This window comes from Lissotriton helveticus, chromosome 2_1, assembly GCF_964261635.1.
Source record: "Lissotriton helveticus chromosome 2_1, aLisHel1.1, whole genome shotgun sequence".
Classification (NCBI taxonomy): Eukaryota; Metazoa; Chordata; class Amphibia; order Caudata; family Salamandridae; genus Lissotriton; species Lissotriton helveticus.
The window spans coordinates 1,478,523,931-1,478,541,473 of NC_136059.1; positions in this window are offsets into that span (position 1 = coordinate 1,478,523,931).

The window sequence follows — 17,543 nt, forward strand, 5'->3', positions numbered from 1 at the left end:
CGCCTCGGCCAGGAGATCCTAACGTAGGGTGTAGCCGAAGGAGAGGCCGAGGCCAGCGGGACCCGGCCAGGGGATTGCCTTTACAACGCTGAACAGTTGCAGGGGGGGGGAATGTCTCCTCGACCCTCCCCTCTCTCTCCCAGTCCGGCCGCGGTGGCCCTTGAGAGTTGCAGGTAGTCCCGCCACATGCTCTTCCGGTCCGACCACCAACGGTCGGGGGGCCGAGGCCGACGGGATCCGGCTGCAGCCGATAAACCAAGAAACCCGTTCATGGGGCCAGAGCCAGGGGCGTCCGGCCGACATCCATCGGAAGCCCGGCCCGAAGACGGACGGGACACTTCTTTCTTTTATAATGGCTGCGACAACACTGGGGGGGGATGTCTTGCACATGCCTCCGACCCCCCCCTCGTCCTCATCGCCTGGTCCGGCCATAACAAATCTCAAGCGAGACGCCGTGGGGTGCACTGGGAGGGAGAGACGGTGCGAACAGGCCTCTCCCGCCTCCCCAGGTGGAGACTTCCCAGCTGCACCCTCAGCGCTCCAGGCGCCCGGAAAACGGTTCTTCCACTGTGGCCATGCTGCAACGTCTCGCCCGGCAGGGTGGAGCCCGTCCGCTCATGTGACCCCGCGATCGCCGGTAGCTGCCGAACTCTCAAAATGGCGGTCGACCTGGCAAGAGCGGGCCCAGCATAAAGAAATGGCCCGGTCACTGGTTGACTCCACCACCGTAGTCCTCCACGACCTTGAAGATTCTAGAGGAGCCGCGGGAGTCTCCGACCCCCGATGGGGAATGACTGCCATGATCGCCCGTGGAGTGACGAAACTGTATCCGCGGGACGTCGGCGCTCCCATGCTGGCGCCAGCCTCACTTTGAATTACTAGCATCCTGCAGACCTCACTTCCGGTGAAAGCACAGTGTGACCCGGTAGGAAAAATTATTGCACCCCCTCCCCTTTTTGACTGATAGTTCAAACCACCGATCCTTTCCTTTGCCCTTTTAACGGAACTTTGGACTGCCTCCCCCTCTTTTACATTTTCTAGAGAAAACAAAACATTAACCACTACATTAGCATAGCAGTTGACACCAGAACTGTTTTCAAATTGAAAACCAACAACATCTTCAACAGAATCCTTTTTGTTTCTGCTGTGACCCTGCTACAGCACAGGCATTGTCCCCAGCAGTAATTCTGCAATGCCGGTAAGAATAGCTGTGGTGCCTACTGGACTCACTCACCCCCGCGGCGCCCCACGCCGTTTTTTGCTGGGCGGCAACTTACTAGACATCACTTTCGTGCCATCTAGATTTCAGCGCGTTCTGCTGCCTTGGAACTATTCGCACAACAGACCGCTACTGACAAGAATATTTCATTATTGGTGCTGTCAATTTCAATAAATCTATTGGATAATTAAAAAGAAATTGCCACGGTCTCTTCGTTGTTTAAATGTTTTTACTGTTTTTGTTTTGTTGTATATATTTATATGTTATTAAAGTTTTATATTCCTACTACTTTGTTGGAGTGCTATATATTTTTAATGTGACACATAATTGTAAAAACTTTGATGTACAAAGAGTCATTCCTGGAATCTTCCGCTTCAGGCTCGGTCCCCTCCCCAATCACAATACAGGCTGGTTTTCAGATAGTAGGAACACGTGTGGTGTGACGGATCTCATCGGGTGTGGGCCTTGATCTACTATAACTCCTTTGAAGAGGGGTGATTCTTTACAGCTGGGGCCATAAACTACATCTGCAGGGCTAGCTGATAGCCTGGACAATCGGACACAGAGAAAGAGGAGTGTCAGAGGGTGCGGTAGTGAATAGGGCGAAAGGGAGGTGTCGGGCGGGCACAGAGTGTGATTCTCAGGGAAGAGCAGCGCAGATGGGGGGAGGTTTATTGCCCATGCATAAGACAGAGAGCGGTGGTGACCAGTGCCTAGGGAAGATGCTTGCGTGGGTGAGGAGCCATGCTACGAATCGACAGCGTGCAGAGAGTGGGTCTGGTCAAGACATCTAAAATGGCTGCCGTGCACGACAAAAGTGTGGCATTTCAAAAAAGGCAAGATGGCGCAGACAATGTTTTTCAACACTTCCTCATTTCCTTCGAATCGAACGTTAACAGACGTTGGGGCATATTACCAAAGTTAAGCGATATTTATCGCTAACGATGCTTACCAACCAATTTTTTACCACTAAGCATCGTCAGAAATTATCGAAGATAAACCTTACTATTATCAAGGTTTATCGCAAATGCGATAATAAACGGCCGCAATGCATGAATATCGCTAAAAACTCAGCGATATTCATGCATTACCGAGCTAATGCTCTTAGCCATGTTATCCACCTCCCATTGGATAACATGGCTAAGAACTGCTCAGGGCAGGTGTTACTTTTTGGAGATATTCGCGCTTAGCGCGAATATCTCCAAAAGTTGGTAATAGGAGATAGATATCTTGCATGTTGTAATGCAAGTTATTGTGGTATATGGAACTCATACCATAATCTCTCAGGAAAGCAGAAACTGATCCTTTTGGGACCGCCTAAAAAGGCCTAGGGGGTGAGGAGTACTCTACTTTGCCCCCTTTTCACGTTCCGAACTATTTTATTTTACTCTCTTCTGTAATTACACAAAATAGCAGCGATAAGATGCATCGGAGACACACAGTGAGAGAAAGGAGGCCGGAGATGAAGAAGACATGTCAAATACACATTGGAGATAATATAGTGGCAGAAGGGAAGTAAATATGAGTAAACTTACCATGTAACATAAAAATGTTGCACTCTATACTATAAGTCTCATTTTATACTACAATCACTTCGCTACAACCTCATAAATTAAAAATAAAAATGAATAATGTCTCAAACAATTTTTGAATTCTAAATATAAATTTATTCTTCAGAATTTTCTAAATTTGAAAGAACTAGTAACATGTCCTCATCAGCAATGTCCTCATTAAAAGTCTCCAATGATGATTCTTGTAACTCTATGGTCTCCAAACACTCGATAAATTCGCCATCAAGAGATTGATCAAAAAAATCATTCAAGTCATCTCCTCCTTGTGACAATATTTCATTATTGGTGCTGTCAATTTCAATCAATGTAGTGGAATCATTCAAGTCATCTCCTCGTGACAATATTTCATTATTGGTGCTCTCAATTTCAATCAATGTAGTGGAATCATTCAAGTCATCTCCTCCTTGTGACAATATTTCATTATTGGTGCTGTCCATTTCAATCAATCTAATGGAATCATACAAGCCATCTCCTCCTTGTGACAATATTTCATTATTGGTGCTCTCAATTTCAATCAATGTAGTGGAATCATTCAAGTCATCTCCTTGTGACAATATTTCATTCTTGGTGCTGTCCATTTCAATCAATCTAATGGAATCATACAAGTCATGTCCTCCTTGTGACAATATTTCATTATTGGTGCTCTCAATTTCAATCAATGTGTTGGACAATTCAAAAGAAATTGCCACGGTCTCTTCATTGTGAGCCATTTTATTTTGAAATTGCTTGCTGTAAATTGCAGAAAAAAATAATCACTTTCATTTATCGTTTTTAGTAATACATAATATAAAACTAACTTTATCAAGTATTTATTATAACAGAAGGACTGCAAATAAATAACAGAAAACATTTTTCAAATTATCTTCAAGTGTACAACATAGTTCCCCTTACAAATTAACAACTCACCTTTTTAAAAGTAGCAGAAGTGTTAGTACTGTGTAAATCAAACACCAGAAATTCACCACCAAAAATTCCTCACAAATGTACCTCAGACAGTAGTATCACAAAATGGCTGTGGTTTCCTCTCATTTGACATATATACATAACCAATTAACTTTCATCACACACAAATACAAAACCAAAGTAACATTTTAATTGGTTCTAAATTTCAACACTTTCAAATGTGTTTTCCCCATGCAATTTTCCATAGGACATTTACATACGTCTACAGCCTGAATGGCTGAACGGAATTACACCAAACTTGGCAAAATGGTACATCAAACCTAAGAGGTCAGGAAGGATCTACTATGCCCCCTTATGGTCATTTCCCCCTTCGCATTGGCCTCCTCTTGTCTCTCAATCCTACCGAGGGACAAGATGGCGGCCGCTACGGACTGTTTGGAATGTTGACAGACGCCGGAGAACCAATCAGCTTCGCAAAGCTCCGTAACGCGAAAAGTACGCGAAGCGGAGCGCTGTTACAGATATATATCTTTTTTTGAACGTTAATTTCTCAAAATCCACTGGAGCACATATATTGAGACCTAGCAAAGGCACATCGGGCTACCAGTCCCTAATATTTTGCCAAGTTTCGTGCAAATCCATTCAGCCGTTCGATTATTATTATTTTGTTTTTTTTTTGCCCCGCGGGGCCCTTTTAAAACCTCCACATCAAACCTAGGGGGTCAGCGAGGATCTACTATGCCCCCTTATAGTTATTTCCCCCTTTGTTTTGACCTCCTCTTGTCTCTCGATCCTACCGAGAGACAAGATGGCGGCCGCTACGGACTGTTTGGAATGTTGACAGACGCCGGAGAACCAATCAGCTTCGCTTCACAAAGCTCCGTTGCGCGAAAAGTCCGCGAACCAGAGCGCTGCCCGGTCCGCTGTTACAGATATATATCTTTTTTTAAACGTTAATTTCTCAAAATCCACTGGAGCACATATATTGAGACCTACAAAAGGCACATCGGGCTACCAGTCCCTACAATTTTGCCAAGTTTCGTGCAAATCCATTCAGCCGTTCGGGCTAAAAGTGAGGCCAACCGCCCTATGGAAAACTCAATGTTAAAAACACGTTTTGGGACCCCCCTTTTTTCTCGGCCCCCCCTTGACGAACCCCCCCCCAAATTTTCAAGGGCTGCTCAGAAACAAAATGTGCCATTTTCCTGAAAATTTCAGCCAATTCCGTCCACAAACGCCAAAGTTATTAGACATAGAATTTTCAAAAAACCCATAGAGAAAAAATCCTAACTATATATACCTACTGGCGACCGCCAGTAGGTAATATATATATATATATATATATATATATATATATATATATATATATATATATATATATATATATATATATATATATATATATATATATATATTACCTACTGGCGGTCGCCAGTAGGTATATATAGTTAGGATTTTTTCTCTATGGGATTTTTGAAAATTCTATGTCTAATAACTTTGGCGTTTGTGGACGGAATTGGCTGAAATTTTCTGGAAAATGGAACATTTTGTTTCTGAGCAGCCCTTGAAAATTTGGGGGGGGGTTCGTCAAGGGGGGGCCGAGAAAAAAGGGGGGTCCCAAAACGTGTTTTTAACATTGAGTTTTCCATAGGGCGGTTGGCCTCACTTTTAGCCCGAACGGCTGAATGGATTTGCACGAAACTTGGCAAAATTGTAGGGACTGGTAGCCCGATGTGCCTTTTGTAGGTCTTAATATATGTGCTGCAGTGGATTTTGAGAAAATAACGTTCAAAAAAAGATATATATCTGTAAGCGCGGACCAGGCAGCGCCCCGGTACGCGTACTTGACGCGTAACGGAACTTCGCGTAGCGAAGTTGATTGGCTCTGTGGTGTCTGTCAACATTCTAAACAGTCCGGAGCGGCCGCCATCTTGTCTCTCGGTAGGATCGAGAGACAAGAGGAGGCAAAAGCGAAGGGGCAAATGACCATAAGAGGGCATAGTAGATACTCCCTGACCCCCTAGGTTTGATGTGGAGGCTTTAAAGGGGCCCCGCTAAGCAAAAAAAAAAAAAAATTTTTTTTGTTTTTTTTCGTGGTTAGCGCCCGGTACGCGAACCGGGAAGCGTACTGGGGAGCGTATCACAATAAAAAATGAATGATAGACTTTTCAAATGCTGTATGTTAATTGATTGTTGGTTTTGTTGATTTTTTTTTTTTTTTTAAATTTTTTTTATTGTGTTTCATAATTTATTAAACTTTCTAACATTTCATTGTCAGAAATTTCATAATCATGGAATATAGATTGTAGTCTCTGAGGTTGTAAAATGTCCTCATTTGCAAGGAGGTTATCTACTGCTTGCACACATTGCAGTAGTTCTTGGTCCCATGTTTCATCCATAAATTCAATCTCATTTGGATCAATGATTTCTGTGTTGGACTCTGGAAGGACAATTTCAAATGAAATGTTTTGTTCACTTTCCATTTTTCCTGAAATTTGCATAAAAAAAATATATATTAGTAGAGGTAGGGCACTGTTGGGATTAATTTTAGATAGGCAGTTTTTATCAGAGAATTTATCTTTGGGCAGTGTATAGTATCAGAGTGGAAGTAGGAATATAAAAAAGTGTATCTAAATTTATAAGTACTACAGAGGGATAGTATATAACTAACAGAAAAAGTTTGCCATATTAACTTAAAGTGCACAATATACTTCAGTTTTAAAAATAACAACTTACCTTTAAAAAGAAGTTGAAGTTATTAATGAAAATCCAAATGAAATGTACACCAGGAAGTAGTAGTCAAAATGGCTGTGTTTCCTTCTCTTCCTTTATATATATTCGGGTACATAACCAATCAAATATCATGTAAAAAAAGTAGAAAATGAAAGTAACATTTTAATTGGTTGTCAATTCCAACACTTCAGATGTGTTTTGTGAAGTAATTTACCTCACGGTATTTAGAGAGGACTACAGGCTAAATGGCTAAATGGAATTCCAATCAAATTTGTGAAAATGGTAGGGATTGGTATGTAGTATGAGTTATTCTATATTTGGTGAAATTGTCTCCAGTGGCTTTTCTGTGAACTACTTTCCCACCTTTTTTGATGGTGCGCTTCCCAGGAAGCGACCCGGTACGCGAACCGGTGAGCGCCCTGGTACGCGAACCTTAAGCGTAACGGGAGTTCACCATTTTGTGTTTCGGTCGAATTATGATACAAGATGGAGGGCAAATAATGTTCAGAATGGGTAGAAGGGGGCACGGTAGACTTATCTTGACCCCCTAGGTTTTGTGAGGGTGGCTGAGGAGGCCCATATGTGCGGAAAAAGAAACATTTTTTTTTAAATTTCGCGAGGTTAGCTCCCGGTACGCGTACCGGGTAGCGCACCAGGGAGCGTATTTTGTTGAAAATTAGTGAAAATAGTTAGAGTAAAAAAATAATTGTGAGTGATTAGATGTAGGGTAGCTCTGAGAAGAGCTTTTGGGTTTATGGTACATTTAGGTACTTATAAGTAGGTACCAATGCACATTTTTAAATTCAGAGTGAAAACTCTGTTGCCCTCATCTGAGAAGTGAACTCCATCTCCTCTGTAGATATCTTGCATGTAGTAACGCAAGTTATTGTTGTACAGGGAGCCCATTCCATGGTCTCTCATGTAAGCTGAAACAGATTTGTTTACATGCTTCCTCGACTTCTCAATTTGTGGACAAAATTGGTTTGACCACCTCCATTTCTGTCTTTGGCATATATTTGAATATACCAAGGCAGTCTGAGGAAAAAGTGCCATTAATTGCTCAAAGGTGTCCTTTAAAAGCATTTCCAGACCTACACCAGTCAAAGTGCCCAAGTCATTACCTCCACAGTGCACAATTAACAGGTCAGGTTTTGGCAAATGCATAAAGGTTTTCACCAATGGTATCAATTGGTGACATTTTAATCCTCTCTGGCCAAACCACTTAATTTCCACATCTTGTAAATTGAGGTTAGGTAAATTCCTGCTTTCAACGTACCTTTGAGCCCAGTGAATATAACTATGACCAACAATCCAGACAGAAAACATGGTGAGAGAAGGTTCTCCTGCAGTCAGATGAAGTGTGGCAATGAAATGGCAGTTGAAAAAATGTGAGTTTGAAATGAAAAAAACTGTGGAGTTTCTGTGTTCATGAAGTAGTAACAGTGATTGGTGGATTTTGATTGATGAAAACAGAAAGTTAGGGTGTAGAGATGTGTTCTTTGAAAGATGTATTTTGAGTGGTCAATAAAAAATCATTAAATGAAAGAAAGCACTGGATATGCAGGTGCACTGAGAGTTCAGAGTTCAATTGCAACATTGTTGTGTGAATTTGCAAACACCAGAGTTTCTCCAAGAGGTGGTTGCTATGGAAAATAGGCAGAAAGGGCAGAGGGGGAAGGGTTTTCATTTGAAAAAAAGTGAGGGAAGAGTTTTGATTGGGTGACATGAGAAATATGTGTGAAGAATTACACCATTTCTGTGCTTTTGATAGCTGCAGACTCTGGAGTGCATACCTTTTGCTCTGCTGAAGACAAATTGGTGTGTTTCTGAGACTGTTTTCAAACTCAAAGTATTTGCTAAGGTGAGAAAATATTTCTTTACTTTAGATAGAGAATAGTGTGCTTTAAGGAGAAAATTATGATTTATGTGGCGCAATTTGCTAGTAAATATGCTCTCACATGTGCATGGAAATTTTTGATTTTGAATGTTTCTGTTATATAGCCATGTTAAAAGTGACTCAACCATGCTGGAAAGTCAATCAAAAAATGATTTCATGTGTTTTAATGACATTTTAAGTCATTTTCTGATGTGCAGTGTTTAGAAATTATGATTTGAAAATCGTTTTTGTGGAAAAGGAATTGTTTTTAAAATCATGACAAGGAAATAATGGTGTATGGTTATTTATAAGGCAATTGACTGTCCTTGATGTTATTTTTCTCATTTTAGTGTAAGACCTTTCTCTGTGGCGCAAATTGCTTGTAAATATGCTCTTACATGTGCATGAAAATTTTAATTATCAATGTTTGTGTTGCATAGCCATGATAAAAGTGAACCAACCATGCAGGAAAGCCAATAAAAAAACGCTTTCATGTGTTTCAATGACATTTTAAGTCATTTTCTCATGTGCAGTTTTTTGAAATTATGATCTGAAAATCGTTTTTGGGAAAAAGGAATTGTTTTTAAATTCATGAGAAGGACATAATGGTGTATGGTTCTTTATAAGGCAATTGACTGTCCCTGATGTTATTTTTCCCATTTTAATGTCAGACCTTTCTTTGTGGCGCAAATTGCTTGTAAATATGCTCCCACCTGTACATTGAAAATTTTGATTTTGAATGTTTATGTTACATAGCCATGTTAAAAGTGACCCTACCATGCAGGAAAGCCAATCAAAATACGCTTTTATGTGTCTTAAGGACAATTTAAGTAATTTTCCCATGTGTAGTGTTTTGAAGTTATGATTTGAAAATCGTTTTTGAGGTAAAGGAATGTTGTTAAAATTTATGTTCGCCATATGCCCCCAAATTTCTTTCTCAGGGTTGCAGCAGGGTGTTCTTGAGACACCCCTGCACTTTTGGAATAAATTCCTAATTTGTGATGAGCAAATTGTTAATCGCAAATTGCACCTTCATTTATATGAGCCTCCTAGCCCATGGAAATGAATGGGTAATTTGCAATTAGCAATTTTCTCATCGCAAATTTGGAATGGTAAAGAATCGCTATTTATTCCTTAAAATTCGCTTTTTTGGAAATGCAAAATAGTTATATGATACATATGGCGGTTGATGTCTAACAAGATAAGAAGCTTATGGATACATTTATGATGACTGGTGCAATGAAGTAGAAATCACTTACTTCATTGGTAGGCCTTTACAATAAATTATCTCCTCTGTATTCTTCATCAAGCATAACTTTAATCTGCAATCCTGAGTAGGCCTCACCTTAAACAAACCTCTGGATAGGCCACATCTTATTGTCATCCTGATTTAATCATTTATAATTCTAGGGACAGATTTATGATAGGTGTATACCTCTTTTGTGCCACTTAGAAAACATTGTCCATGGGAAAATGATTTAAAATGTCATTAAGACACATGAATGTGTTTTTTTTAAACGTTTGCAATTTTTTTGGGTCACTTTCAACATGGCTATGTGTCTGAAACAGTCAAAATCTAAATTTGCAATGCACTGGTGGGAGCATATTTACAAGGAATGTGCTTCATGGGGAAAGGTCTTATAATGTAATATGGGAAAAATGACATTAGAGATACTGAAATGCCTTATAGAGAAGCATACACCATTATGTCCTTGTCATAAATTTGCAAACCATTACTTTTCCCCAAAAACGATTTTCAAATTATATTTCGAAAACAGTGCACATGTGGAAATTACTTAAAATGTCAATAATTCAAAAAATAGTGATTCCTTAAATGCAATGTATAAAAAAAAAATATGTAAAAAATGATATTAAGGATTTGGAAACTACCACCAACTTGTAGTTTGTGGTAATTTGCGAATTCTTTTCAAAAATAATTTTTTTTTTTTTAAAAAAAAGGTCCCATATGACGCCCATACATGCCATTAGGGCATTTAGGTGTGCCATGTGCTCCCAAATTTCTTTTTCAGGGGTGCAGCAGGGTGTTCTTGAGATACCCCTGCACGCTTGAAAAAAATCCTATTTTGTGATGAGCTAATTGCTAATCACAACTTGCAACATTAATTCCTATGAGCCTCCTAGCCTATGGAAATGAATGGGTAATTTGCAATTAGCAATTTGCTCATTGCAAATTAGGAATAGTAAAGAATCGCTATTTATTCCTTAAAATTTGCTATTTATAATATGTAAAATATTTTGATGATACATATGGCAGTTCATCTGTAACAAGATAAGAAGCTTAGGGATAGATTTATGATGAGTGGCGCATCCCCAGGGATGTGACAGTCATCCTGCGCCACTGTTCCGCCACCCATGGTGTGCTGCATTTACAATGCGGCGCAGCATGGGGCAAAAAAGGCACAGATGCGTGACGCATCTGTGCTGTAAAGGTGGCGCATTGCTGGAGTTGTATCGTAAGTGCGATGCAGCTCCAGCAAGGATCAGGGGTGCCCCATCTATACAATGCTGCGTCAAGACCTATGCCAGCTTCAAGCAGGTGCAGGGTTTTGAAGCAGCTTTCTCCTATCTGATTGTAAATGCGGCACACCATGGGTGGTAAAGCAGTGGTGCACATTAACTGGTGCATGCCTGGGGATGTGCCATTTAATATAAATCTGCACTTTAACATTTGAGTATGTGCAGGGGACACAGAGTCGTTGAGGCTTATCCAAGGTTAAGAACAGATGAGTCCTGTTCAGTGAAAAATTAGACATAGGCTTCACCTGCTCAGCATCGCTGGACATGGCTAAATAATAGCTGCAAAATGTTACTCTTGTTAAATAATTTTACTATTATAATCTGTGAGATTTGTCTCTTACTCTGCAACATCTCATTGTTGTTGTCTTTCTTTAAAGATAAAGACAACCTCAACATGAGCGACAATCTGCAATCAGTTGATTTTGACCTCATCATTGAACTTGTAATTGAAACATCAGTGGATGTTGATCCATTGGATGATTTAAATCCTGAGGATGAAGAAGAGCGTGATGAGGATGCAGATTTGTCCGAATTATATGATATAGGATGGGAAGCTGACCTGCTTGAGCCTTTGGAATTATAAACATTTATTTTTAAAATTTATAATCAATAAAAAGTAAAAAGGTAAACCGTTTAATTTAAAAATAAAGACACCTTCAAAAACAGGTTATGTGTAGTGTCTTCAATAAAATATTAAAATATGCTCATAAAATTAGATCAGATTCACATATAAAATAGCATAGGTAACATAAATATAAATCTCATTTCTTTTCTGCTACTTCTGTATTGTAAATTTGCAAGGACTAAAAAATCTTCTATTTAAAATGTCAAGTAGTGTGTTATGTTTTTGATCACTATTACTGATTTACTGTTTGATAATATTTTTTTATTAACATTTTTATTATATTTTTCCTCAGATTCAACTATGCCTACAAAAATAAGAGAGATGAAGGCTGCAAAACGTCAAAGACAGCAGGAGAAAAAAAAAATGCAGCAGTCCTCTAACAAAAAGATTTCTCAAGCGATGAAGAAAGCACCGGGTAAGAGCTCTAAATATTTCATAAAAAATATTTCTAATAAAAAAAATATTAGTACAGAAAATGTTTCAATCCATAACAACACAAGTAAATCAAATGGAAAGAAAAGGACAAATGAAAATGTTACTGCTAGAGCAAGAGATAAATCTGTGCATGATAGTAGAAGGAAACAACAGTTTACGGAGATTCGTAAACGAATGTTCCGTAACAGGATAATTGGCAATTTGTTAAAAAATATTAAGAAAGGTCAACAGAAATTAGTTTTTTATAGGAGAAAAAAAAAAGTTGAGAAAGTTATTGATCAGGCTTTTGAAATTAAACGTAAGTTATTTATTTTGATAATCAATAGAATTAGGAAGCTAAACAAGGCAATTTTTGATTTCAAAAGAAATAGTAGATGGAAGAGAATAGTTAATCGTAGTAATTTTTGTGAAGTTTTTTCTGGAGAATGGATACATAGTTCAAGCTGTGAGGCATTTTTTAATGAAGAGAGTTATTTCCAGGATAATGATTTGGTGCATGCAGTTGACATCAGTGGTCGTGCTTATGAAGTGAAAGATGGTTGTCCAGTTGAAAAAGAAAAACTTGTGACAACAGAGGCAGAAGAGTTGTTAGGTAATGAGGTTTTAGGAAGACGTGCTAAGGGTCCTGTGTACACCTGGAAGTGTAGTAGTATTTGCAGTGTGCGACAGGATTCCATCAATTTGCTTTGTGATTTTGTACGGTCATTTAACAAGAAAAGTTTGAAGCAGAAAATGAGGTTGTTGCAAGAATTAGATCCTTGCAGAGTGAGAGAAGTGACAGGTTTGCATGGTCATTCACTGGCTTGTCTTTCCAGGAGAGTATGCCAGAGTGTTTTTCATCATTTCAGGATGCTAGCAGTGCATCATAACAAAGTGAGGAAGTTAGTTAGACTGTTGTATTATGCTAAGAGTCCAGCAATTATGCTGAAACAATTATGCGCTGCTCTTCTGCATGGTTCTGAAATAGATGTGAGGAATATATGTGAAGAAATTGAGTTTTGTTACTTTGGAAGTAAAGAGGAGAATGTTGAAATTGAGCAAGAAATAGAGGGTCATTTGGAAGATACTGTACATGTTTCCAGTACAGATAATTTCCAGAGGGAAATTGCGACGTTTGACATGAAATCAAGTGAGAGGCCTAATTTCACTTGTGTGTGTTGTCGACGCACTTATTATAAGAATCAGACTAAGTTAGTGGATTTATATGCAAAAAGTGAAAGGGAAAATAATAGTGAATGGAAGGATTTTGCAACATACTTGATGGTAGAAAATTGTTTTGATTTGGGATTGGATCAACGTGTGTGTACTTATTGTTGTAACAAATTAAAACAAAACCAGATGCCTGCTAGAGCAGTTCATAATAATCTGGAATTGGTTGAGATTCCTTCTGAATTGAAGGATTTAAATACTTATGAATCTATTTTGATTCAAAGTATCCATCCCTTTCAGGCTATTGTAAGAATGGAGCCAAAGACAGGGAAATTGCCTCCATCAGATTTACAGAGAGGATTAAAGGGAAGAGTTGTTTATTTGCCTCTAGATTTGAAGAAAAACATTAACACAATTGGAGTAGAAAAAGTGGAAGAGGAACCTCTGGTTATCTTAGTTAATGGGGTTCCGACAAAGAATAAGAAAATATGGCAAGATTTAGTAGATGTTAGGAAAGTTAAAAAGGCAACATTGTATTTGAAAAAAAATAATAAATACTATAAGAATGTATATGTTGAAGAAGAGGAAGTAAGTGAGGAAGAGGATAGCGATTTGTGTGCTGGTCAAATTGAGAAAGTAGAACCCTCTACTAGTGAGGAAATATATGAACATTATAGTGTTCATCCTTTGCATTCAAAGGAAGTCATGGGGAATGCTATTGAGTTGTTTCAAATGAAACAAGCCAAAGGGAGTCCCATTAGTGTTTGGGAGGAAAGTTTGGAAGCTCGGTGTTTCCCACAGCTTTTTCCAACAGGTCAGGGAGGAAGATATGATGAGCGACCTCATCAAATTCCTGCTTCTGAATACCGGACTTTGCGATTGTATGCAGGAGATGCTAGGTTTCGACAATGCATTCCTTATTTGTTTCATCTCCTGTTTGAAAGCGATCTGTCTGGACTGTCATATGCAGTGAACCACATCTTGAAAAGTGGTATACACATGCAAAACATCTCGGCAAGTGATTTTATGGATAAAGTGAATGTCCAAGATAGTATTTTGGATTCTCACCTGATTAATCTCATGGCGTGTCAGCGTGGTACTAATGAGTACTGGTACCGTCGTCATGGTGATTTAAAATGTATGCTGAGGAACTTAGGTACTCCCACATGGTTCCAAACTCTGAGCTGTGCCGAGTATGGCTGGGAAGACTTACTTGAATTTCTACGAGAGGCAAATGCTAACGTAGAAAACATCGAATTCAAGACACCCGGAGAACTGTGCTCTTTGGATCCAGTCAATGTATGTAGGTACTTCAATCATAGATTAGAAGCTATGATGTCTTTCATCATGAATAAGAAGAATCCACCTCTTGGAGAGGTGTTGGATTTCTTCTGGAGAAAGGAGTACCAAGCAAGAGGTGCTCCTCATATACATATGTTGCTGTGGATCAAGGATGCACCTAAATTTGGAACGGATCCAGATGACTCAGTGATGAGTTTCATCCAACAGTATTCTACGTGTGCTGTTCCAAACGCAAAGGAGAAGAAAAGCCTAAGAGAAAAAGTTCTGCGTTTCCAAAGCCATCGATGTGGAAAGTACTGCCGTCGTAAATTCCGAAACAAGGACAAGTTCTACACTAAATGTCGTTTCGGCTTTCCACGACCGGTGATTTCTAAAGGAAGAGTAAACAGTTTGATGTCTTCGCTGCGACACAATGTCATGAAGAAATCACCTAAAAACACTTACAATTTGAAGAGGAACGAAGAGTCCAAGTACATCAACGACTACAACCCGGTGATTTTGTCCATGTGGAATGCTAACATGGATATACAGTTTGTGGCTGATAACTGTATGGCTGTGGCTCGGTATGTGACGTCTTACATCACCAAAAAAGAGAAGACAGAATTGAAGGATATGTGGGAGGACATTTCCCATAAGAAGAGCCTCAGCAAGAAGTTGTACAGTTTCAGTCTGAAGATGTTGTCGCATCGAGAAATCGGAGCGTACGAATGTTCTGACCGGTTGTCTTCAGCAAGTCTCTATGCCAAGTCCAGGAGTATCGTTTGGGCGAGTCTTGGTCTTGCTGCAACGCGTAATCGAGTTCTCAAACCTGTGCGGGAAATTGAGTATTTGGCGGAAAAGGAGCCAAACAGTACCGACATTTTGAAGACAAACATGTTGGATACATATTATCCAAATCGAAGCAGTCACCTAGAGAATGTTTGTCTGTATGAGGTTCTGCAAAATTACATGTTCAAGAGGAACATCAAAGAAGATACTGAGAAAGGAGTGTATGCTGTAATAGGAAGTGAGGGATGTCTGGTGAAGCAAAGAAAATGCCACTTGATAAACCATCGAAAATTGAGTGGCGAATCTCCTGAAAAAAAGGAGTTTTTCTATTTAGCACTTTTGCAACTTTTCAAGCCTTGGCGTGCAGAAGAGGAACTGCTTGGAGATTTCCTCTGTTATGAAGACTCTTTCAATGCCGCCAAGGAGACCATAGAATGTCCTGCTTTTCCCAAATATGTAGAAATGTTGAATGCGGAAATTGAGCAGGAAGCAACGATTGCAGCCGAGATTGCCAGAGACAGTTCTCAGGACAGTCAGAGTTCTGCTTCATTGAGTCAGGATCCACTAGGAGGACCTCTTATTGAAAATGAAGCTGCCACTGCTATGAATGAGGTGGAAAGAGCCATGGCACATGCTCAAGAGGATGCGGTTAACTTAGAAGAGTTGGAAAGGCAACTCAACGTTGAGCAGAGGAAAATATATGACGAAGTTACCATGCAAATTGATCATGGATTAAGTCATGATAAGAAAGAGTGCTCATGTACGTCGTTGAAGCCTGTCCGACTGTACGTGAGTGGAGAAGCGGGAACTGGAAAAAGTTTCCTCATTAAAGCAATTTCATGCTATTTGCAGGAAAGGACAGAGTCATCGCTGTCTTGTGTTGTCACTGCTCCAACTGGACTGGCAGCACATAATATTAAAGGGATTACTTTACATCGTTTACTGATGCTGCCAGTGGAGCATGACAACAAATTAGAATATCACAAGCTATCTGGAGATGCTTGTTTTGAAGTTTCAAGAATCTTGAGGAAAATGAAACTTCTTATCATTGACGAAGTAAGCATGGTTTCCAATGTCATGCTTGCCTTTGTGCATTTGAGGATGCAAGAAGTTCTCAAAACAGAGTATGATGTGTTATTTGGTGGCAAACACATCATTGTTTTCGGAGATCTTCTGCAGCTGACACCAGTGAAAGGGCAACCTGTGTTCAAAATGCTCACGCATGAAGATACCAGGAAGTGCCTAGGCAGCATTGGCAACGTCAATATATGGTTAAACTTCAATTATGCTGAACTGCATGAAAATATGCGTCAGGCAAAGGATGAAGTTTACAAGACTATTCTACAAGATGTTAGAATTGGAAAAGTGACCGAGCATGGAAAAGAAGCTTTACATGCACGATTACTGTCAAATTTATATCCAGAACAAGATGTTGTGCCTGAGAATATTTTTCAGAAAATTACTGATAAGAAATCTGGAATATGTTTGATGCCAACTCTTGCAGAATGTGCCAAATTTAACAACAAAATGTTGCATTTAGAAAAGCAAGAGATTGTGAAAGTGGAAGCTATTGATAGAGTAGAGCATATGGGATCAACAATTATTTTGTCTGAGAATCTGAAATCAAAATTGGATTCATTAGAGAAGACTATATCTAAAACTGCAGGTTTTGAAAAGACTCTGAATGTGTGCTTGAACTGCCGTATAATTTTAAGAAGGAATTTACATGTTGAAAGAGGTCTGGTAAATGGATCAATGGGTAATGTTGTTGATTTTGTGAAATACAGAAATAGAGATGGAATTGAATTTTTAAAAATTAAATTTGATGGCATTGAGGAAGTACAGCTAATTGCTCGTTGTTCTGCTAGATTTTTGCTTGTAAAAGACTTATATGTTCGCCGTAAGCAGTTCCCTGTTTGCTTGGCATATGCGGTGACAATTCATAAATCGCAAGGTTTAAGTGTAGACACTGCATTGGTGAATATTGGCAGTTCTGTGTTCAAGGAGGGTATGGCATATGTGGCATTGTCACGAGTTAGAACTTTATCGGGATTGTACTTGATTGAGTGTGATGTCAGAAACATTTGTGCAGATCTAGATTGTGTTAAGGAATACAATAGGTTAAGAAGAGAGTATGCGCCACATTTGCCTCAGTTTCCTTTGTTTGAGAAACGTCTGGTAGGCCGGAAACGAAGAAATGAGAACAATACTGGGGAGGTTGTAGCAAAAAGACAAAAAGTGAATGAACCTAAAATTACAAGCAGAAACAAAGAGGATTCTGTTGAAGATGTTGTTGGTTTTCAGTTTGAAAACAGTTCTGGTGTCAACTGCTATGCTAATGTAGTAATGAATGTTTTGTTTTCTCTAAAAAATGTAAAAGAAGAGATTGTGGTCAATTCTGATCAAAGATTTTGCAGTTTGTTG